Raw genomic sequence first — 24,876 nt, 5'->3', positions numbered from 1 at the left:
AAGGAGAGATATTTCATGGCTGGTGTGTTTAGGAGGAAGCACATCCTTAATTACTTTAATTCACATTTCATCTTTTCACATCACAGGTCCAAACTTCTCAGAACAATGGACATACAGCTGAGTGAAATGGTGCCAGAGCACCAAGGGAACATGCTGGGACTGGGACCGGCAGTTTGCATGCGCATGGATAACCATGTGCATGGATAACCATGCGTGGATAACTATGGATAACCACGTGTGGATAGCTATGGATAACCATGTGTAGGGATAACCATGGATAACCATGTGCATGGATAACCATGCGTGGATAACTATGGATAACCACGTGTGGATAACTATGGATAACCATGTGTAGGGATAACTATGGATAACCACGTGCATGGATAACCATGAGTAACCATGTGCATGGATAACCACGTGTGGATAACCATGGATAACCGTGTGCAGGGATAACCATGGATAACCATGTGCAGGGATAACCATGTATAACCATGTGCACAAATAACCATGGATAACCACATGCAGGGATAACCACGGAAGGCTGTGGGCAGGCGGGGGAAGAGCTCATTTTGTTATGGCCTCAGGACACTGAGCTAGAATCAGTCTAACAGGAAGGTGAACGTTATTGAGCCACAAGCTTTCTCTCAGATGGTTTTCTCTTCAGAAGTCTACTTTACCTCCCAAATTAAATTTTTTGGTAATATTCAATAGCTTTAAAAAAAAAACCAAAACAAAAAAAACATTAAGTTGTAGAAGTGTGTCCACAGTTATTTATTACCTGCCTTGTGGTCTGAACAAATATGATTTTGTTATTCTATGTTGTCAATAGAAAAAGCACATATGGTTTTGGTTGACAAAATTATGATAAAATTCACTGTATCCTAAAAAATGATTGAAAAGTTTGCAGATGGTTTCTGGGCATACTAGGGAGGGGGAGGATTGAATTTCAACAAAAGACGTGCCAAATTTTTTTCTCTTCTTACTGTTCACCCTGTTTCCACATCCCAGCTTTTTCCTTATTAGATATGAGGGTAAAGCAGGTATCCAGCCCAGAACTCATCTGTTTCTCTTTAGCATTTGGCATTCCAACACACTTGGTCATGTTCACATGATGTTATACCCAGGTCCCTTCACAGATAAACATGAAATGACATCATAAGTCTCAGGTCACAAATAGCAAGACCTAATTACGGTAATCCAAAGAATTTTTCACACCAAAAATGTCATGTTTGATGAATATTCCTGATCTGAAGGTTTCAGTTAATCTGAATCTTGTGAATCTTGTAGTCTTTTTCTTTGCTTTTTTTTTTAAAATCTAATTTCTATTCTTCTCAGTTCTTTTACTCCCCAAGGGAGAAAAAATTGGGGAGAGGGCCAATCTGCCAACCCAGATCAGCAATTCTCTTGTTTGGTTTGAGCTGATAACCCCTTTTCTTCAGTGCTATTCACACAGGCAAGGCAAGGCCTTCGGTGGGCTTTGCTGCAGCTGCTTGCTGAGCTTTTGCACCTTCTGTAAAACAAAAGACCTGTTTGAGCTCCATTTTGTGCATTTTATCTCCAAAGCATCTGGATGAAGAGATTCCACTGTCATTGCAGAAACACATCTTCCTTCTACTTTGTCTTTCTGGGGAAAATCCTTCCTTAGCTTTCTGTTTGTCCACAGAGGCTGCAGTGACAGGAGCCCCGTGAATGTGCTGGCTGGGAGGGCCGGCAGTGGGACAGAGCCCTCGGGTGCTGAAGGGAGAAGGGCCTGGCAACTGCAGGCTGGAGGTCTTGAATTAACCCCCATGCACTGGGACCAACCTGCTTTGTGAAAACAACTGGTGGGGAGCACCTCTCGCCTTCTCATGCTTTCCAGTAATTTGGGAACAGACTTCAACCTGTCATAGCAATTTTTCTCTCCATGATGTTCATGGTAGTTGATGATCTGCTACATCAACACCTCTAACAGCTGTTACCATGGCATGCACACTCCACATGGTGATCAGTGGGGGCTGGAAGAACACAACCTGGGCAGGAGAGTCTGCTTTCTCCAGCACAGGGTAGAGGGATGGTGTCCTCACTGTATCTGAACAAGAGGCAAGCTCTGAACTCCGTCCCTGCTCTTTCTTTTGAGCCACATTAGTGATAGATAACCCCGAACACTCTGAATTGATTCAACTTGTGAGAATATTTCCACCTCTGCCAAACCTGTCAGTGGCCTTCAGCAGCTGTCATCCCGCCTGCCCAGGATGTCCGGGGAGCAGCAAGCCAGCCTGGAGCAGATGGGTAATTACTGAAGGGAGAACATCTGGAAGGTGTCACTGGAGTGTTAGTAGCTCTCCCTGTCTATGAGCTATGCCCAAACATGTCGGTAAGTTTCCCAACATGGAATTCATTTTTTCTAACAGGATACATGTGGAAGTTCACGTTTCAGCAGTGGCCAGAAGTGGCTCTTTCCCTCTTCAAAAAGATTTGTGACCTCTTCTTCAGGCTACTGTAATGTGATTTATTCGGGTCTCCTCCTGTCAGAGAGCACTCAGGGGGCCCAGTGGAACAGAAGACAGGAGCACAGGCTGCCAGCTCTGAGTTACTGGGAGCTGTGCTCCATGACCTGCACCCTCTGCCCAAGAGCCACCAGCACACCGAGGCTGGCACTGGGAGGCTCCATGCCAGGGGCCGTTTGTCCAGAGCCACCAGGATACGCAGGGCACGCCAAGCTGTATAAGGACAGCAAGACTCTGTGTGCAGAGCCAGTGTGGGAGTGCAGGACACAACAGAAGGATGTTTCCCATCCCACATCTGCACCCAGCAGCTGTAGCCAGCTCTGAACGCTCTCTGTGCTCCATAAACATCTGGCACATGAAGGAAAACAGGACATGTGTCTGGTACAGCATCAACCACAGAAACACAGGTGCACAACAGTGCCTGTGCCCCCTTCCTAGAGCTGCTTTGATGCTGGAGGGGATCCCTGGGATGTGGGGGACATAGCCCAGCACCAGGAAATGTCCACAGCCACCCAGCCATACCTGTTCAGCCCAAGGGCCCCTGTCCTACAGCACTGACACACCTCCTGCATGGGCAGTTAGTGCACTGTGCAGAGGAAAGATTTTGCAAAGCCTTGAGCAGTGACCAAGGAGGGAGATGCTCCCCATGCTCATACCTGCTTCCAGCCAAGAACCAAATCTTATCTAAAACCATTTCCTCATTCAGCATGTCTCCAAGCACGTATTAAAATCATCAGTTTAACGACCACAATGACCCCAGACAAACACAGCAGCTGGAAGATCCATAGCAACAACTCAAACAACATCCTTGCAGAACACAGCACATCACGTGGCTTTCCCAACACCACACCTCTGAAGGTACATTCTCAAAGCAACCATGGGAACAGCTTGGACAGAGAGCAACACACTTTTATGCCTTGTCTGAGCTGCCAGCCTCTGTCCAAGGCCCTAAGAGGCAGGGTCAGCACTCTGCATCACTGCAAGTCCTTGGTGTAATGCTTAAACCTCTAACCCACCAGTTCAGAGGGAAGAATTCTGCCCAGTTCTTCCTGACATGCAGTAAAATAACACATTTATTTACTTGCTTGAACCCACCAATATGCTGTTCATTTCAGTGATTGATAGAATTGGGTTATAATAAGCATACTTTATTATTGAAAAATTTAATTTAAGGTTTAAACATAAAACAAATGGTATTTTCAAATCTATTTTAATGGAGACTATCAAAACCATTCCATTGCCATAAGGGAAAAATTCTGTCTCCATATCTGTTATGTATATACGCATAAAATCTTCAGCCTACAAGTCAAAGTCGCCTGTCCTTCTATCAATCCATCATTTTGAAAATAGAATACAGAAAGCCTTATTTTTTCACTTAATTTTCATTAGATTCTTGAGGGAATTAAAATAACACAATAATGGGCAAATGCTGCCACCACAAATCCAAATGACAGCAATGAATCTACTTACAGACAGAATTCGGCCAAAACTCCAGCTTAGAGTGCCAAGAACAGAGCAGACACCCATAAAAGTACTCTTAGAGCTCGACAGTGTCAGGTAGGTAAATAATCTGCTTCAAATCCAGACAGGAATATGCATTCCTTTAATGGCTGGTGTTGCCTGGTGCTCACAGTGACGGACTCACCGTGTCCATCCTCACCCAGGCTTTCCCTGCCCAGGTGTCAGCTGGGCAATCCTCACGAGCACTGTGTCAAAGGGCCCAGCCCAGCAACCTGCCAGGACACCTCTGGCCTTCCAGCAGGACAGGAGAGGCACCAGGTGTGTGGGGTGACTGTCCCTTTCTTTGTGCACCTCGTGCCATTCACCTCTCCCCACAGACACACTTGGAAAGCTACTTGACAATACATTGAGAGAAGACCTTCATAAAGCTTTTTCCTGACACTTTCCAGACACTTCTCCATGTCCAGTGAAGACATCACCTTTCCCATCTTTAAAATAAAAAAATGCAAAAAGATATTGTCATGGCAAGAGAACATCCTGAAGAAGAACACCCTTCCCTTCTCCTTGCCCTCCCCTGTCTTTCCCCACGGCTGCAGGTGCCTGCTGTGTGACACAGGTTTTTCAGCGTGGTCCTTCAGCCCCATCCTCTCAGCTGTGTGGTTGGAAGATACCTCTGCCCAGCTGGTGGCCTCAGTCAGGCCCGCACCCTGAGCTAAAAGCACTCAGGGCAGCATAGCTCAACACAGCACCGTCCTGGGGTCAGGACAGATGCCTATAGCTGCCTATGTTGGCCCTGCTCTCCTCAAACCCTTGCTCTGTTCCTGTTGTTTATTTGTGGACACAGACAAAACAGGCTTTTAATTTGAATACACTTAAATAAAATGCCATGGGGCTGCCAGCTTGCTGTTGGTAAGTTCAGCTTCAGCCATGCACTGAAGTTCAGGTGGGAGGAATGTTCTCATTCACATTTTCCTTACATTTTCTTAAAACACCTCAAACCACAGCACCACATGAAAAGCACAAGGTGTTGGCTGAATTCTTTTTTGATAATTTTAAATTACTTAAATGATGGCCTATATGCTAATGGGGTTTTCCCACAGCCCTGATAAGTCCACAGCTTCACCTCCTCAGCAGGTCAGACCCTTGGTACATTTTGCCTTGCTGCAGGAAAGGAATTTATCTTTTGCAATGACTTATTCTTTCCCTGGATGTTCCTTTGATGCAGGTCTATTGTTTCAGGGGAAAACAAATGTATTCCTTTAGCAGGTTTGTGCCTTCAGTGGAATTTGTTCTAAGGAGGTTCCACTGCACAAACACAAAAAGCCCTAATAGATGCAGACTGGGGCTGCCGCACGCAGGCACATGTCAGGTTTGATGACTGATGGTACTTACACAGATTTACACAACAAAAAGTACATTAAAAGGACGTTAAGATTGTGAGCCAATGTCACAAAAGCGTGGAAATTCACATTTCAGGATTTAAACTTTCAATATTGACAGGGAATGCTGAATATTAAAATGGGCTCCCATTAGAGTGAAGGCACTGAATAATTTTTAATCTAGACTATTAATTTCCTGAAATTTGTTGTTCTCTCTGCCTCTTAAGGCTTTCACATTTTTAATTAACTTTTTGTTGTGTCCTTGTCTTGTAATTTCTGAGTTGCTCCTCCAGTATAATTACATAATATATGCAGCACGTGTGATAGCTTAATTGGAAATATTAACCACAATATGCACGGAAATCATAAAAAGCTTCACGAAACTTTGAGAGTAAATGTTTCTACAGCTTTAGTGAGTTTATAAATGGTTGCTTCCAGTATTAGTCTCTAATAAAAACAATTACACCTAATGCCAGCCCAATCTGGAGTAGAATTAGGAATAAGAAGAAGAATAATTAGTACCTACAGAATCCCTATCACTGCAATGTTATTGGTTTCAGGTGGAAAAACAGATTTAGGCACAGGCAGCCAACATTAACCCCCTTCTCTTTGATCCCCTGACCTCCTCCCCCCAGGTCTGGCATTATTCCTACAAACCCCTTTTGGATCCAAAGCTTTCAGATGTTGAATTGCTCTTAGGAGATGGGGAGCACTAAAATAAATGGGAACCGAAGGTGCTTAGAAACGTGTGCAGCCTGAAGGATGCAAAGCTAAAAACAGGAAAGTAAATTGTATTTTGGTATTTTTTTGTAGCATTCAAAAAGATTATTCCCAAGTTTATGCCAGGTCTTATCCTGCTGTCAGCTCTCTCAAGCTATTTTACAAGACTTCCACAGAAAAGCGTGAGCAAACCCAACGTGCTGTAACTTTAACTCGCAGTCTTGCTGCAGGAATATGCAAGTTAAACCAGTGGATAAAAAACTCCCCCCATAATGACTACTTGCTCTGCACTGGAAAGGGGCTGGGATAGAAGGAGGGAGAGGAGGACAGGGAGGAAAGCAGAGTGCAAAGAGATAAAGCAGAAACTGCTATTTTGAATACAATTTATGTTTGCTAATTCCATTTCTATCCCTCCAGAAGTGAGGCTCCATCTTAAAGCACGCTGCAGCCATTTTACCTTCACCAAGAAGGAACAGAAAATAGTGTTCTTCCTGAAATAACCCAGCATATTGGTTCATGGGCTGTTGGGGCCTAAGCAATGGGTAATGCATGATTAAGGCCAGAAGCAATTAAAAAGAGCAACTTCCTTAATATCTCAAGACAACTCTGGAATTCCAAGGCCAAAGGAGCTGCCTGTCTCCAGAAGTGCCCCCACAGTTCTATGTTAAACCAGGACTGCAATTCATCAGCCCTTAGATTATTTCAAAATGCAATCATTTATTGGGCTCTGTATTTGTTGAATTTGCTTTCCTGCCTGCAGCAGCTTCACTTCAGATGAGCACAAACAATGTCTGCCATTCCCTTCCAGAGGCAGTGCCTGGGAGCCTGCCATCCTGTCAGGGCACCAAGCAGCACCATCAAACACGGACCCCGGCATGGGAGAGAGAACAGGGCGGCAACACCGGGAAGAGGGCACAGCCTGGGGGAAACGCCTCGGCGGTCAGCAGCCGAGAGGAAAGGTGGGCAGCACGTAGAATATGAAACACGTCTTGCAGAGAAACGTGTCTGTGATGCAGGACGTGCCAGAGGCTCTCCAAGATGCCAGTGAAAGAACTGCACCAGGCACGTGCTGTCCCCACAGAGGACATGGCTGGCACAGGCCCCTCCCGACATCGGCTGGGGCTTGGCAAGGCGCTTTCCAGAGCCTGAGGAAAAGCATGAGTACTCATTTATCTGCTCCCTGAGTGGATAATGAATGTACAGGTCTGATGTGCTCCGGAAAGAGTCTCAGGTTCTAAGAGTGGCAGGGAGTGCATCAGAGATAAGGCTGTTGGTGTAACAATGGGCTTTGGCCGTATTTCATGGCCCTGGATCAAAGTCCACTACTCCTTTTCAGGCACCCCTAAAACTGGGGTTTGACAATCAGAAGACCATTTCTACTGAAGGGAGCTGTCTAAGGAATATCTCAGGTGGCTGAGCATTTTTTTCCTAGCAGAAAGTAAAATGAACACAGGTTATTAGAAGGAATTGTTTTCCTCCCCATAGAAAAAACCACACACACTGAAATTTGGACACACAATAATCCAAGATGTGACAGAAAAGTCAAACACTCCAACTAGACTGTCTCATTGCTATATGACCCTGTTTATTTGCAAGCAACCTGGGAATCCTGACCTGAGCAGATCCCAGAGCTGCAGCCTTTAAGGGGTTGAATTTTGGTTTATCCAAGAAACAGATTTCAGCCTCCACTCTGACTAAAGCCAGCGTTACCAGAACTGTGGTCATACTCATCATACTGTGCTTCAGCAGAAGACCACTATCAGTAACACTAAAAGCCATGCTGTAGCCAACAAATTGTTATGGCAAAGCACGACAGCATCTCCCAAGTGTCCCCATACTACCCAGCCCGAGTCTGGCTCCTTTCCCACACCGCCTCCATGTCCCAGCCGGCAGACACTGAGTCGTCCTCCCCTGAAAGGCTGAGAAGGGCACTTTATTCTTTCCAGGTGTCCTGCCCTGGCTTATTTATGGGCTCACTTTCTTCCCTAGTGTGAGAAACACAAGCTTTTAGAGCCAGCTGGGAAGGATTGGCAAGATGCATTTGGAAGGTGAAAAAAATTAGCGATGCTTTTTTCTCTCCAACCTTTACTCACCTTATCAGCAGGGAATTTTTCAGAGCCTCAGCATCTGCCCCACGAGCAACAATGCACAAAGGCACTGGGTGATGAAACATGGTCACATCTGACAAACCTGGGCTCTGGCTTAGGATAAACCTCCCATGAGGAACATAATGGAAGCTAGACTGGTATTTCTGTTCTCCAGGGCTTTGGTAAAATCACAGCAAGCCCTGCACAGCCCAGGAGCCATCACATCTCCTGCAGGCCTGATAAAGTCACCTTCTCCTGTTCCCAAGCCAGTGTGGTGGGGACAGAGAGGAGAGGTCCCCTTGCAGTACCACATCAACCCAGAATGACATCCAGCAGCTCCCAACAGCCCAGGAGCCTAGTAACCCTCCAGCTGGATGAATCTCATTTTTCAAATGGAAATGGCACAACACAAAGAACCACTTGTGCATCACCAGTGGCTCCTCCAACTGCAAATTCACACCAGCAGCAAGGGGTCTTTTTCCTGCTGGAAAAGCGACACAGAGAACGTGTTGCAGCAGCTTCACCAAGCCCAGAATCCCTGTGGGACCAAACCAAGGCAAAGTTCAGCGGTGCTGGACAGAGCCCACGGGGCCTGTCCTCATCACTGAGCTCCTGCCCTTGGGCTCTTGGTCATCAGAAAGGTGACGTGGGAAACGTGCCAGGAGCTCAGTTTTGAAACACAGAAGCATGAAGACCCTGAAGAAGTTTTTTCTTGAAAGAAAATTAATCTTGGGTTTATCAAAATGAAGTGTCAGATACCTTTATGCTGATGTGAGAGAGATCCTACCCTGCTTGGTTAATGGCAGGTTATTCTTTTTCCTATGCTGTCAACTATTGTTACTGATTGTTAATAGCATTAATATTTCCATCACTTAATTTATTTCATTAATCCCATTCAAGTTTACCATTCCCAGCATATGAACTGTAAATAGCAATAATAATGCCATCAAGGTTAATATCAGTGATGCTGAAGGGTATTATGTAAAACACAGGCTGTGAGCGGCAGCGAGACAGGCGCCTATAAAACCTGCCCGCGCTAGCGGGGGGTGGGTTAAACAAAGGTCTCGCGCAGATTTACGGAATTGCGTTATCTTCTGGAAGAGGTGAAGATTTAATACCCAAAGCCTCCTTTAAATTTCCTATAATGTTCCCTTCTATCCCTTGACTGTAAAAATACAGCCAGAGACATCCATAAGGAATGGCATTTTTAGCTTAAATTATTAAAAGTCTAATAGTGGTTTCAGTTTGCTTCTAAAAGCAAAGGCAATGGCAACAGACTGTTTTTCCCCTTTTAAATCCCAACGTGAAGGTACTGGGGTGACTCCAAGCAGTGCAAGGAAAAGGTCTGTAGCAGAGCACAGGACAAACAAAATTACAGATGTCCCCTGAAAGCCAAATGCTGGGTGGGAAGGCAGCAACCAGGGGACACTGACAAGAAAGACACCAACTGTGCTGGCCATGAGGGGGTTTCTGGACACTGTTCCCAGACAATTCCATGACACTGCAAACCCAGGGTCCCCCTGAGCACAGCATATGCTTGACTGAGAGAAGCAGCGATCCCATCAGCACTACCATACCTGTATTTATTACCTCAAAAATGAAAAATACATCTGCTACCTAAAGGCTTATCAGCAATTAAAAGGCTAGAATACTTCTACACAAACCACTGTTCTCACAACTGGAAGGCTTGTGGCCCCAAGGGCATGCGGGTCCTACACGCTCATCACCGTCATATCCAGGTAACCCAGCAGGCCAGTGCCCCCTTTCCCATGGGGACCCAAGGCAGGAAGCAGATGGGAACCCCCCAGGGACATCCCTGGTACAGACCCAGCAACCTCAGGAAATATTTGCTAATGTTGCTTTAGAAAAAAAGGGGGTAAAAAAGATTCAAGAATGAGAATTTAAATCCTACAAGAATTTTTGAAGAATAAGGGAGCCACTGGTAAAGAGACCACTTAAAACAGGGGCTGAGGGAAAAGTGGGAAAAGGTCTCTGTTTGCCCCTCTGGGCAAATCCATCCTCTGGGATGGATTTCTGGAGATAAAGAACACATTGGCTTCCTGCACCTGGCCAGTGGGATTGAGTATTCACACCATTGGATTTGGGAGGAATTTGTAAAAGAGCCGGAGCCATAAAATACCTTTCTGCTCCTTTTTCATGGATGCTGCTGCTGAGGGTGCAGGTGTCTGCCAGGGCAGAGAACGGAAAAGGACGTTTGCCATGGAGGACGGCTTCGTCCTGCGCTGGGAAGTGGCCCATCCACACAGACCCTCCTTTCTTTGTTACATCTGCCATGCCTTGAAGAATTAAATTAGATATACAAGGGGGAAAGAGAGAGGGAGAGAGGGAGGGCAAGGGAGGGAGGGAGGGAGAAAGAGAGGGAGGGAGGGAGGGTGAGAGGAGAAAAAAGGCTCAGGCAGGAATATATTTCCTATGTCTGGATAAGGGGAAGGATTCGAGGTAATTGCTTGCTTTTCTCATTGTTCTCAGCTGCCAAGCAGAGATTCATAGAGTGTCTGCAAAGATCTCTCTCTTTTTTCTTTTCCTTCTAATTCTTCACCCCCCCTGAACCCCCATCTGTCCCGATCCCTATCCCTCCCCTTCCTCCTGCTTATTCCACCCTAGGAGGAAAAAAAAAAAGTAATTTGTCTGTTTTATTTATGATGCAATGAAGGTATGCTGAACGCATCGGGATAACCTGACACTGGTCAAACTATCTGTCAGCAAAGAAGAACTGCCTTCATACTCCAGCGAGTGCATAATTTAACCATTTCTCTCCCGGAGGCCAACGCCAGCCCATCCATTCCCAACATGAGGGTTTGTCACTGCTCCCTCCACGATCAAACACGGGGTTGTTGGCAAAAACCAGCATCTGACATGTTTTCAATCAATGCTTTATCTTCTCATTTTCACTAGTCATATACAGATTGTCTGCATGTAATAAAACTTCTCCTTGGAAAAATAGAAAATTATTTGAGATATTCAGATGAAAGCCAGGTCCCAAAACAAGATGGAACACACAAATCTGCCAGCTAGGAAACCAATTCAGGATGGATTTAGGACCCAGATAGAGCCAGACAATTGGATGCTGAGTATGGGGAAGAAATAGTAATGCCTCAGGTCTGAGAGAAGTACAGCTAATCCTTTCCTCCTGATGCACGGGGAGCAACGGCTTCAGCTCAGGGAGAAAAATGCAACCCATCCAGTGAGCAGGGTGAGAGGGAAACAGGAGCTAAAGGAGGGAGAAAGCCAGAGGAAAAAGCAGAAAATAGTAGCAAATTATATTCTGGAAGATTAGAAATGTGAATCCGGAATAAAAAAAATAAAAATAAATAAAATTAACTGCATATGGTTTTGTTGGGTTTTTTTTTAAATTTTAAAAATTCCAACCAAACAAAAATAATCTACACGAGCCCTGCTGAAATGGGATGGAGCAAAGAGGAGAAGGGAATTACTGCTTTCATCCCACCAGGATAAATTATTGCCGATAACTCTCCATGCCTCCCAGTCCGGCACGGGGGGAGCTTGGTGAGCGCTCTGGCTGAGCCGGTGCCAAAGGGGCCATTTGCCAGCACGGACTGTGCCGGTGCTTCCCATCCCCACCAAGGGGACAGGGGATTCCCAGGCAGCTCCCCGTATCCCCACAGCTGTGCCGTGACTGAGGGCAGCTCCTGCTATGGGCCAGGAAAGGACCGGGTGAGTTGGAAGGGATTTTTGATCCCACCATAACCGCGGCCCTCGGGATTCGGCCCTGGCCGCGTGTTCCTGAGGCAGTGGGAAGCACTGCCAGGCAGCACTGTCTGAGCCCAGGGCTGAGCACACCCGCAGCATTCTGATGTCTAATAAACGGCTGAAGAAAGTATAAAATAAATAAGAAGAGATTTTGCCCTCTAATGCGATGCATGCAAGAGGGATCAGGGCAGAACTCCAGGAAATGAGGGCTTTGACGAATAGCTGCTGCTCAGGATCTTATTTATTCCTGATACACCCCAGCCCTCACCACCACAATCAGGAAAAGATTTTATGAATGGGAAAATCTGTACAAGAGGGAATGTAACATGGAAGGGAGATAATAGGAAGGGTCAGGTGAAAGCCAAGAGGCGGCTCCTGGGCTGGGCAGTGACACCGCAGGACACCCCAGGGCCACTGTCCGGGGCCAGCTGCTTCCTCCTGTGGCCAGGCTGCTCACACGGATCCATTCGGCAAGGAGGGACTGCGGGTTTCAATTCTGGCTTTATTCTGCAGCCCTGAGAAAGCAGCAACTGGAATTCACATATATTCTCCTTTGTGAGATTATTTAGGAGTCAGTCCTTTCAGCTATTTGTGCATTTACCTATCAATATACAGATATGAAACACACATTAAGATAAAAACAAATATATTTGGCAAAACATACAAATAGAGACATAATTTGTATATGGGGAAGCAATTTATAAAGGATGAGATTCTGTAGCAGATCTATCAAAAACAGGCACATGGTGCTGTTTCTCCTGTCATTCAGGAAATCCCACATCCACACAAAAATGATGAACAATCACATTTTTCACACAAAAATTGCTCCCTAGTAATTAGTATATTTGGGAATAAAAAGGAAGTAATTTTTGCTTCCATGTTCACCTGTATTTTTTCACTAGGGAATGAAGAATTTCACCATGAAATTACAAGCAGCCACAGTCCTTTCCATTCACAACAATTTTAAATATTAAAATACAAGCAGAGGTCAACCCAGCAGACACGGATTTTATTGTCAAATCACAACTAAAACAAAAATTAGTTAATTTAATTTTGTTAAGAAAAGGTACAGTGAGACTGAAATATTCTATGCCTGTTTTTAACCTGTACCAGTTCTTAAGGCTGAGTCCTAAACCTGTGAACAGGACACTGATATCTAGAACAGTTACATTCATGTAAAGGCAGGAGCCCCAATAACACCATCCTAATTCCGAACAGCCACCTCCTTAAATCCACAGGAAAAACCTACTGAAATAAAATTCTGAGTTTTTTCCACTGACAAGGAAGTGCACCGTTCTGAAGGCTGATTTCTGTTCGGGATTTGGAAGCGTTTGTAATTTGCGTTTGCCAAAGCAGCCGGGTTATTCCAGCGGGGAGATGGGATCGGCTTTCCGTCTGCCCCAGAAATCTGCCAACCCCGCTCCACGAGCCCCTCATTCAGCGACTGCTCTGCCATTTGGGGTTGCTTCTTTTTCACCTGACCTGGCTCCACAGAGCTCAAACCACACATTTTAAAATAAATTGGAACATCCCAAAACAAATTGTTTTTAACAATAATTCTCCCATCCCTCCTCCCCGTAACACTGAGCACAGATACACGGATAGGAGGGAATTTACTCAAAGCAGTAATATATTAATCAGTAACTTAGAGCAAATTAAAATCATACTTCATAAAAATCATACTTTGTAAATTGTTTGTTAAAACATTCTTTGTAAAAAAATCATCCTTGAAAAAATAAAATATCTCTCATTTCATTTCAAAATGATCAATTTTTTAAAGAAAAGTGTAAAATATTTGCAGAAAAAAGAAACAACAAAAAGACTAAAACAGGTAGCAAAGAGAAACTTTAAAAATAAATTCACATTCTCATCAGCAATGTAAAAATTCTCAGGAATATGGATTTCTATGACATCCAGACCTACATTTGCAGAGCTGGCTCTGAGGATATTTTTGTTTACGTGCTCCTTTGCTGTAATAAAAGCAAATAATAAAATGCTAGAGCTATTTACTGGAACACATCCATGGGGGTTTTTCCACCTCAGATGAGTGATGGGCATAGACGGTGCCAGACCATTTCTACCCAGGTTTAAAATAACCCTAAACAATTTCTATAATCTGTTTTCAAGGGCAGCTTGTTGGTAATATGAGGTTTTTTTCCACAAACTCCAGAATACTTAATTCCTAAACTGTTTTATCATTTGGCTGCCGAGTATTTCTTTCTCAGAGATGCACTTCAGAGCCTCGCACGGAGAGATCCCGATACTTCCCTGGCTGAGCTCTTTGTAAGTCTGTCCCTTTCCCATACAGAAGCATGGAAGAAGCACTCAGAATAAAGGCAGCTTGCCAGCGCTGTGACAGCCCACGCTTGGGGCTGCAAACCAAAAATAATTCCCTGCATTTGCCCCACTCTGTTGGCTTTTCCTTTTCTGGGATGTTGCCTTAATTAAGGCTTTTGCCTCTCTCATCTCCATTGCTATTAAATTTTAACCCAGACACGCAGCCTTTCCTTTTTCCACCCTTTTTATGATTCCCATTACTGCAGCCCCTGGCCCCCCACGTCCCTTCAGCCTCTCGCCTCCCCACATTGGATTTTTCCTCCTTAAATCTCGGGCTCTTCCCGCTGGCCTTGTGCACTACCAGGGAATCATTTGCTTTCATAATTTACATTTTTTTCTCTCCATCTCTCAGGGTTTGGCAGGAGATGCTGCCGGACGCAGCCTCGCTGCGGGTGCTGTTCGTGGATTGCGAGTGCCCTCTGCAGGAAAACACCCCCAGCCAGGAAAAAACCTCTGAAACCGGGGAAAACAGGAGCAAAGAACTCCTGCTTGATTATGTTTTTTACTCATTTCATTCTTACACAGACCATCAGCACTGCTGGTCCCTGAGCTGAACTTCCCCAAGCTGCTCCATCCCTCCCAACCCCACGGCCACATCCCAGCCCATTCCATATGGAACCAGATCCAAGAAGGGTTTTCCTTTCTCAGGTAATGTTTTCTGGCAGGCTCTAAAATCTCTGCCACATTATTTCAGAGCACAGATACACAGGATTCCTGCTTTGGCTGCAGCAAAGCTACGCAGGATGGATTTATTTTTATTAAGCTCCTTAGGAAATTCCAAATCAAATCCTGCTCAGACCCATGTCCAGAATGACGGCCTTTGCTGTGGGTGCCCTGCCCACTCTCCTCCTTAAACAGCAAATTCTCATTAGGTTTTGTATATATGTATAGATAAAATCAATGCAAAACATTAGCTGGGAGGAAGCTCAAGTGCCAGATTTAAATCAAACAGAAAATAAAATAATAATTTTACAAACCAAACAAAGAGAACACTTTTAATGCAGGTCTCTAACCAGGGTCTCCTGAAAGCCTTCTAATCAAAGGGCAGGTCCCACACAGGGACCCTGCTGCCACGGCCATCCCCAGCCATGACTCCATCGCCAGCCACGGCCCCAAGCCGTGGATCTTGTGGCAGAGGGTGGGATTAGGGAAAAAACCCTTCTCTAAAGGAAAAGCATTTTGAAAGACCTCATCCTTTCCAAGAGCTAATAATGCCTGTGCAGCACAATAGGCATCGCTCACCGTGCCACGGGCAGACTCCCAGGCTCCTTTCTCTGTCTCCCCCTTTTTTAAGGATATCACTTATGCAAACCTCACCCGGCCTCTGCCTCGAGATTGTATATCAGAGCAGCAGGGGGGCTGATGAAGTGCTCATTTTTTTACATCAGTCTTATAAATTGCTCTCCCCATTAATTGTTTCCATGGAAACAATGCATTTGGCTTGGATGGGGATCCTGAAAAATTTTTAATGGGATTCTTAAAAATGTGCAGGAGGCAGGTGGGGGGTTGAGGAGGTGCTCTCAAACACCCTCGAAATAGATCCAGCCTAAGTTCTACTAACATGTGCTGTTAATTGCTTGTGGCCCAAAGCTGCCGAGCCCGGAGTCAGCTGAGGATCTGAAAACATTATTCAAATGACCAGGAAAAAAAACGCACCAAAAGGGCAAGTACAGATTACGTGACAGCAGAGATGAGAATTTCCAAACACCTCCTGGCAAAACACAGCCATGAGACCATGACCAAATAACAATTCTTTAATGTCACAGCCTTAACTAATAATTTAAGCATGAGCAGTCCTTGATAACCCATCAGATCCTCGAGCGAACGCGGCGCTCCGCGCGGAACCGCCACGCTGACAGGGACAGCAGTAGTGACATGGCCGTGCACACCCACCTTCCCCTTCCCCACTCTTCCTACGCCTGAGAGGATTTTTCTTTTAATTTTTTTTTTTTTTTTCCCCAGCAGGGAAAGTATTTGTATTACAGGGTATGAAACTAGTCCAACATGCAAGCTTATTTAATTTGGAAAATGTGTGGCTAAATGCCACTTGTTATGGGATTAGTTAACAGCTGCAAGTCTGCTACTGTGGAAAGAATTTTTTTCAAGGGAAAAAAAAGAAAGAAAAGGATTTAAGTGCGAGCTGCTATGTGCTGTCTCCCAACGTTCTGTGTGGATTTTTGAGTTTCATCGGGTGTCTGGGCTGGCGGTGGGGCTGTCCTCACTCCCCTGTCAGCTGAAGCCACGTACACCTAGCCGAGCTCCTCGCAGATAGCTCCAAGTGCTAGCAGCGAGCCCAGCCCCATGGAGTGACCAGCAGCAGCTCCGGCCTCACCCCGGCACCGCTGCCTGGCCCAGCCACCCTCTGCCTCCAGTCACAGACACCCACAAGCGTCAGGTTACTGGCAGCTCTCAAGTTATACCTCCAGCTAATCCCGCAGTGCAGACAGGCTCTAAATTACTTGTTAAAAATCCTGTCCTCGCCCTGAGTGTCCTCTGGTGTCCTCCATCACTAAGTGCTGCTAATGAAGGAGCAGATCATCTTTAACACATCAGTCACACAAGCCAAACCCACCAGTCACTTTATTTTCCATGACCTCCCTGCATGACCAGAACAGATATTTCCATGCAGATGCCAAGAAGCAAATTCTCACAACTTGCTCCTCCCAGTCCCAAAGTGCTTCTCATTAGTATCCTGTTGCTGTCCTCTTTCCTACTCAGGAATATCTTATCTTAGAATCATGGAACAGTTTGGGTGGGAAGAGACCTTAAAGCTCATTCAGTGCCACCCATGCCACGGCAGGGACACCGTCCACTGTCCCAGGCTGCTCCAAGCCCCGGTGTCCAACCTGGCCTGGGACACTTCCAGGGATCCAAGGGCAGCCACAGCTTCTCCAGAGCTGAGGCCCTTTGTCAGCCTCGACTGTTGGGTGTTAACCACAAATCTGGTGCTTGCTTCTGGGCTCAAGGAAGGACACAGAGCCACTCCAGGAGCAGCCACTCCCAGGGAAGAAGCAGCCTCAAATCCTCACCTTGGAGAGGTGTGAGGAGGAGGATGGCTGGAGGGGTGGAAACTCACTGCTGAGCACAGCAAAGGCTGTTCAGACAGTGTCGCTTCCCATTCCAGGCTCTGCATCTCACTGCTGCTCAACCTACAGCACAACAGTCCGAAAGGTTTTCATGGCAAAATCCATAACAAAGGAAATAAATCCCTTTGTCACCCCCTGTGACAGATGTGACCCAAATTATCTTTGCAGAAGATGTATCCTAGTGGATCTGCTGCTCTGGGGGGCAGGAGGACTTTTGTGCTTCTGGGCACAAAACGCTCAAGGCATCGGAGTGAGCCACAGCAGGGAGGGGGACAAAGGCATTGGCATCAAACCCCTGAAAAACTGCCTGTGCCTGCAGCTGTCTCAGATCAGTCATCTCTGAGCAAAAGCCAACGTGTGCTTCTCCCAAGGTTTTGGGGGGCTTTTTCCAGCCCTAGGACCTCTGGAAGTCCATGTCACCACTTTAGAGCTTCTAATAGAAACCACAAATGGGAGTTTCTTCAAGAATAACCTGAAGAAGGTGCTCTGCAGCCTGTCCCTGGAGCAGAGGAGAGCCTGTACGAGGCCTGAGCTCACCAAACCCCTTGTATTAGCTCCAGCCAGTCTCTGCTGAACTGGTGCTATCTATCCTAGCTGAAATTTTGTTTCAATCCTGTATTTATTCCCAGGATATAATTTAGAAACAACACAAAGTTATTCACATCACACGGCAGGAAAATTCCTCTTTGGCTGTTCCTTTTGGATACTATAACCCAATTACTTTCACATCACATGCATACAACAAATGATCACACTGTGCTGACACACACCCCGCAATTACGTGGACACAGATGGATGTCACGTGCCATTTTTCTGCTGGAAGTGACACCCTGAAAGGGGGAGGACAGAGGTAACTGGCCCAAGTTTCTTAGAATCACATTTCTGTTACACCAGTGCCAATTCCTTGGCCACAGCCTGAGCCACTGTGCATCTGCTCAGCACAACCAAGATCCGACTGTGCAGGCAAAGCTTTTTCCTTGCTGGAGATCAGCAAAGCAGAGGTCAGGGCCAGGCTCCCCTGTGGCTGCACGCACCTGGGAAGGGAGTGAGTGCAGGACGATGGTGTGTGGTGGCTGCGCCTGCAGCTTTGTGCTCAACAGCCCCAGCAGACTTGTAATACTGATGAGCACGTTGTGCTGAGACAAGAAAGATCTTTAAAAAACACTGGAGAAAAAAGCTACACATACGCTTTTAAAGTGTATCGATATCTCACTCATAGTGAGGAGCAGCAAACCAGCCCAGGATTCCTGGCACTTTACATGGCTGCATAAGCTGGATTTGCCATTTCAGTTGCTTCCTAATAATCCTCCCAATAAAATTTAAAATAAGTGGGGCATTATGACTCTTTTCACAAGCAAGGCTCCCAAAGCACTCCCAGCCCTGTGCTCCTGGGTAAGTCTTTGCACAGGAGAGCCCCTGTCCTGGAAAGAGCATCAGCACATCCAAACTTCAGGCACATCCCCCAGCTCCACTGGGACCTGCACACTGCAGATGCTACAAGTGGAAAGCCGCATGTAGAAAAAAATTATTATTGCCTTCATTTCTTTTATCTTAAAAGGGTCCAGACTGAGTAAATTCTCTTTCTCATAAATCTAAAAAATTCTAGTTTTCTATGATTCCTTTTTAAAAATGACAGAGCAAAAATCCTTGTTTCCAAAGCTGGAAGTCTGCAGCCTCCCTTCCCTGGTGGGGCAGGAGGGAGGCTAGTGAAGGCTTTTTCCATTTGTCCACATTTAAAGCTGGGTCCACTTTAAGAGAAACAAGTGAGAATTGGGTCTTACTATTTCAGAAATGAAAGGTATTTACCCTCAAGACAGTAAAATATCTTTTAAACTTTGCTGATGCAGGGGAGGAAGTGGGAAGTTTACAAATGTAAAGCTCCAGCCCTGCACACCCAGCTCCACTCCTGCTCAGGTGTGGAGATCACTGAAAGCAATACAATTTCTCACCAGCACAGTCACACATCAATAGTTCCATATCTGCATCTTCTATCAGTGCAAAAGTTCCTTTCAAGAGGAAAACATTCTTCACAGCAAATTCAAAGTTTGCCCAGTTTTAAAAATTACTTAATAGGATCATGGAATGTCTTAGGTGGGAAGGGACCTCACAGCCCACTCCATCCCACACCCTGCCATGGGCAGGGACACCTTCCACTATCCCAGGGTGCTCCAAGTCCCATCCAAGCTGGCCTTGGGCACTTCCAGGGATGGCACAGCCACAGCTTCTCTGGGCACCCTGTGCCAGGGCCTCCCCACACTCACAGGGAAGAATTGTTTTCCAATACCCCATCCACCCCTGCCCTCTGGCAGTGGGAAGCCATTTCCTGTGTCCGGTCCCTCCATCCCTTGTCCAAAGTCCCTCTTCTGGAGCCCCTTTAGGCCCTGGAAGGGGCTCTAGGGTCTCCCTGTAGCCTTCTTTTCTCCAAGCTGAACAATCACAATTCTCTCAGTCCTTCCTCAGAGGGAAGGTGTTCGTTCCATCCCTCTAAATATCTTGGTGACCCTCTTTTCTCCCACCTCATGAAGTCACACAAAGCAAATCGCAACTGCTCACCAGAAAAAAAACAAGAGCTATTTGCTAGAGCCCTGATAATGTTTAAAAATATATAGTCAAACATCATGCTAAGTGGAGGCCTGATAAATGAAAGTCCATCTCTTACACTAACCTTCAAGGTAAAATTAATAATTAATTAGTAAAGCCAGGACATGGAATGATTGCTATCAATATTTTAATGCTTTTACTGCTAATTTCATTCTCCCTCCATGTTCTGCTGCTGGAGAAGCAGAAGAGCTGCATGTGCTCTTTCAGTGCAGCCCCTGCCTCAGGGCCAGTGCTGGAGGAGCAGTGTCACCCACAAGGGTGTCCCAGACATCCCTGCTGCCAGACCCCAAACCCAGTGTTCATGCAGCGTCCGGCACCGGCGCTCTCCAGCCTTCCATGGCATCGGCTCCAAGCCAGGACCACTCCCATGGAGCCAGCAAGCAAAACTAGGAGGGGTTTCATGAAGATAAGCAAAATGCAGCTGTAATCTTCCCCAAGCATTAGAAATATCTATTCCCTCTCCCACAACACAGCAAGGAAAACTTTGGCCCAAGAGGAAGACTGCTGGGAATGTTGGGAGGAGGTGATTCCAGGCAGGTGCCAGGGCCCAGGAGCAGGGAGCAGGCGGTGGGCAAAGGAAGGGAAATGAGTACTGCCCTCACTACTGGAAGGCAAAGTGTGTCCTGCCTGCCTTATTTACTCTTTATTAGTCTAATGAGGCTGTTTCCTGGGAGTTTAATTACCATAATAGAGACAATTCCTTTCTTAACCCTCTTTACAGCCTGGAAGAGAAAGAGCCTCTGACAGAGGAATGTGGAACACGAGCAACGCTGTGTTTGCATCAGCCCGAGCAGGGCCCCGACACCTCAGGCACGTGGCCACAAACCTCCCCTTTGGGGGGTTCCTGCCGTGGGGGGGGTCCCAGCCAGGCTCCACTGCCCACCCTTGCCCAGCACCCCTGCCTGGCTGGCTGGAAGGCTGCACCACAGAGCTCTGCTGCAGAAAAATTAAGAGCACATGATTAATGCTACATAAAATGTGTGGGTTCCCAGCCCTTTGAAATCATACCTCTTCATCATTTCCATTTACAGTTTACTAATGAAATTAGATATGGTAAAGGGTTCCTTTCTTTCTTTTTTCCCTTAAATTGACTGTACATTTTTTTAGAGTTAAATCAACATATTTTCCATTCCATATTCAGCAAGAAATCAGACAATTAAATGTGAGGGTTTTTTTTCTGCTGCTGCTAAGAGATATTTCCATGGTGTTGCCATAATACATACAGCAATTTACTGTATTAGACTCGCATGTCTGTTACTCTGCACAACAGATACAACAGATCAGATTAGAACAAGCTAAAGAGGCAGCGAGGATGAAAAGCACCAGACCTAAGAGGAGAAAACACACAGGCCCTGAAAAGCCAAAGCAGAGCTGTGCTCACACAACCACAAGGCTCTCCCAGCCCGCTTCATCCACAGCTACACAAAGCAGACAACACCCTGCAAAAGCAATTGCTAAACCCAGAATAGCCTGTGCCAGAGTCCAAAATCCAAAACAAAAAATCCTTGCCTAATTTTCTTCTAACAAATAGGGCATGAAGTCCTGATTGCTGGGCACCACGGTGTTGATGACAGGCAGCCATTAAAACATCACTGTGAGGTCACAACCAAATTACATAAGGCTGGAGACAAGGGCCATGCTGGTGTGACATGTGCACAGTGTGCAGGTGAGTTACACATGTGCCCCGTGCCCAGGTGTGGCACACACACGCCGTGCACACTGCAGCCCCAGCTCAGTCCCTCCCAGAACAGCTCTCTGGCACTGCTGGCCTCTGGCACCACTGTCCAACAACTGTGGGGAGGGAATTCTCTAGCACTACTCTTTAAAAACATGGGGAGGAATGGATGTTTACACAGCTGTCACCTTAACTAGCACTGGAACTGTAAAATGCAGGTGAAATTAAATAACTAAAGGCATTTCCCTTGAAATTCTGATCGCAGAGTTGCCCCAAGAGCAACAGGATTTGGGAGCCTCGCATTCCGACGCTGCATGTTTAGATGAATGCTATCTTTTCTGCAGTGCAGTTTGAAGGTTTGGGCTTGGCAGTAAGAAACTGCACTCTCACTAAAATTCATCCATGGATATCCCCTTTGAACGCTTCTTGGATGGTTATTTTCACTAACATTGTGTTTATTAGCAGAACAGAGGAAGGACTGTAAAGCAGGATCACGGGAGAGTTTGATTTCCAGGCAGTGATGAATGGCGGGGGAGGCCAGGTCACCCGGCTGCAACATCAAAGGGGCGACTGAACCAGCAGCACACTTGAAGTTAGTTAAAATGCCATCACCATTTTCTGAGTTTTGCTTTTTTCTTACATTTAAAGAAATTATATTCCCTAGTGCTGGCCTCAGCCATTATTTCCAGGTCTCTGATGATACCCAGGACTCTATAAAGGCATTACCTGCTGGCATGCCAACGAGGATTTGCCACAAGGTTTAATTGTGCTACCATGCGCTCCTGTCCTCGCCATGTCATTTAAGGAACTTCAACAATGCACTTTATGCACCTTCCTGTGGGCCTGCTCCATCCTAAGGCACCAGGATTAAACTGCCAATGAATTTGTGTGGGTCTTGCTCCTTTTGGGCTAAAACTGGATAGATTCTTTCTGAGCTTTGCCCTCCTTTTCTGTCAACAGGGGGTGAGGAACCAAGTGTTCTTGGGGTAGCACATGGCAAGAGGCAAGTCCTAAGCCTTGAAGCTGAAGCAGACACAGGCTAAGGAAACACAGTTGTGTACTATGTACACACTTAGAGTTAGCAAAGGTAAAAGCAGTCTCAAACTGACTACTAAGCACAAGATATCCCGGACTACTTTGGGTTGGAAAGAACCTTAAAGCTCATTCAGTTCCTCCCCACTGCCATAGGCAGGGACACCTTCCACTATCCCAGGCTGCTCCAAGCCCTGTCCACCCTGGCCTTGGGCACTTCCAGGGATCCAGGGGCCACCACAGCTGCTCTGGGCACCCTGTGCCAGGACCTGCCCACCCCCACAGGGAAGGATTCCTTCCTAATACCCAATTAACCCTGCCCCCTAAATATGTGCATTCAGTATACCTAAATAATTAATAAGTGCATGGAATGAACCAAATCTTCAGTTAAGTCTTACTAAAGGCAGGTGGAACTCAGAGAAGCCCTGTGGCAGATCACACACCTGCAGGGGCCCCTCCTGCGGCCGGCCCCTTCGCTGGCTCCTCCAGCAGCCGTCGCTCAGCGGGGCTTTGGCTTCTCCTGGCGTGTCCTTCCTGCAGAAGTTCTCCTTCCCTGGAGAAACGGACCCGTCCTTAGCGTGTCCATCCCTTCCATCGTGACTTTTAAACAGGAAACCTCGGTGATATTTGTAACTAGCCGGCTCTCGTCTGCGCCGCGTTCGCTCGGCGAGCCCGCTCCAGCACCCACCGGTTCCGGCGGCTCGGAGCCCGCTCGAGCCCCTCACAGAGCCCGCGCGACCCCTCACAGAGTCCGCGCGACCCCTCACAGAGCCCGCGCGACCCCTCACAGAGCCCGCTCGAGCCCCTCACAGAGCCCGCGCGACCCCTCACAGAGTCCGCGCGACCCCTCACAGAGCCCGCTCGAGCCCCTCACAGAGCCCGCGCGACCCCTCACAGAGCCCGCGCGACCCCTCACAGAGCCCGCGCGACCCCTCACAGAGTCCGCGCGACCCCTCACAGAGCCCGCTCGAGCCCCTCACAGAGCCCGCGCGACCCCTCACAGAGCCCGCGCGACCCCTCACAGAGCCCGCTCGAGCCTTCCTCGCTCCCCCTCACACAGGTGTGCGCACAGCCATAAACACACAGGTGTGCACACGCGCGCACACACACACGCAGATACACACACACACACACACACACACAGGTGCGCACACACCCCTGCGCGCTTGATGCGGGGGCACCAGGGGGCAACCTCGGCCCAGGAAGCGCGGCCGGGCTGGGCCGAACCCGGGTGAAAGAACACGGAACAAACACACACAGAATAAACACGCACACGCACATACAGGTGTGTACACACACATACACACACACAGAGGTGTGCACACGCACACACACGCAGGTGTGCACACACACGCGGTGCCCCGGGGTGCTCTCACAGGCCCGGTTGTGGCCGCGGGCCCAGCGGATGGCCGCTGATGGCCGGGGGCTGCAGGGACACGTGTGACACGTGTGTGACACCTCAGGGAACGAGGCAGCGGGATCCCGAGCACGGGAGGAAGCGGGGGGAGGCTCAACTCTCTCCCTAATAAATTTTACCTACTTTTCACACATTGACAATACGAGGAAGAAAGAACAAAACAAGTTTTTAAAAACCCAACCTCCACTAAAAACGCTTTGGAAGTCACAGAATTCCTAAACAGTTTAGGCTGGAAGGGACCTTAGAGCTCTTCTCATCCCACCCCCTGCCATGGGCAGGGACACCTCCCACTGTCCCAGGCTGCTCCCAGCCCCAGTGTCCAACCTGGCCTTGGGCACTTCCAGGGATCCAGGGGCAGCCACAGCTGCTCTGGGCACCTGTGCCAGGGCCTGCCCACCCTCACAAGGAACAATTCCTTCTGAATATCCCATGTATCCCTGCCCTCTGGCACTGGGAGCCATTCCCTGTGTCCTGGCACTCCATGCCTTGTCCCAAGTCCCACTGCAGCTCTCCTGGAGCTCCCTTAGGCACTTGGGAAGGGGCTCTGAGCTTTCCCTGGAACCTTCTCCTCTGCAGGTCAGTGCACACCCACCCAAAACCAGGCTGGGTTCCCCTGAAATGCTCTGCTTCAGAGCATGGTGGGTGCATCACAGGGATGCTGAGTCCCTGTGGACCACCAGCTTTCACGGATCACAAGAGGAACACAAAGTCTAGAAGACGTGCCCAGGCTGTGGTGTAATCCTGGACGTTCCTGCGCGTCAGGCTTTCCTAAATTATCTCCTGGGTAAACAACCTAAAACCAGCCTCTGTGCTCTGACGTACACCGGCTTGTTTCCCTGGGCATTTTGCCCGGGCAAAGAACC

At 47.3% G+C, this 24,876-nt stretch overlaps 1 protein-coding gene and 1 long non-coding RNA gene across 7 annotated transcripts in view; one reads left to right on the top strand and one right to left on the bottom strand.

The window, feature by feature from the left end:
• Nucleotides 1-24,876, bottom strand: part of ZFHX3 (zinc finger homeobox 3) — a 487,194-nt gene that overhangs the window by 415,239 nt on the left and 47,079 nt on the right. For 4 of the 6 annotated variants that reach the window (XM_086848084.1, XM_086848089.1, XM_086848085.1 and 1 more), the window contains exon 1: nt 23,040-23,656. The exons of the other annotated variants lie outside the window; for them this stretch is intronic. The gene's annotated coding sequence lies outside the window, so the exon portion shown is untranslated. Of the gene's footprint in view, nt 1-23,039; nt 23,657-24,876 lie in introns of those variants that run through there. 6 annotated transcript variants of the gene reach the window in all.
• On the top strand, nt 21,831-22,178 carry LOC111934335 (uncharacterized). The gene is made up of 2 exons (XR_002867155.2): nt 21,831-21,920; nt 22,030-22,178. It is a non-coding gene; the product is annotated as an uncharacterized LOC111934335 (long non-coding RNA).

Source organism: Cyanistes caeruleus, chromosome 12 (genome assembly GCF_971803275.1).
Source record: "Cyanistes caeruleus chromosome 12, bCyaCae1.hap1.1, whole genome shotgun sequence".
Classification (NCBI taxonomy): Eukaryota; Metazoa; Chordata; class Aves; order Passeriformes; family Paridae; genus Cyanistes; species Cyanistes caeruleus.
Note: the sequence above shows the minus strand (reverse complement) of the source record. Positions and strands in the feature narration are given on the sequence as shown.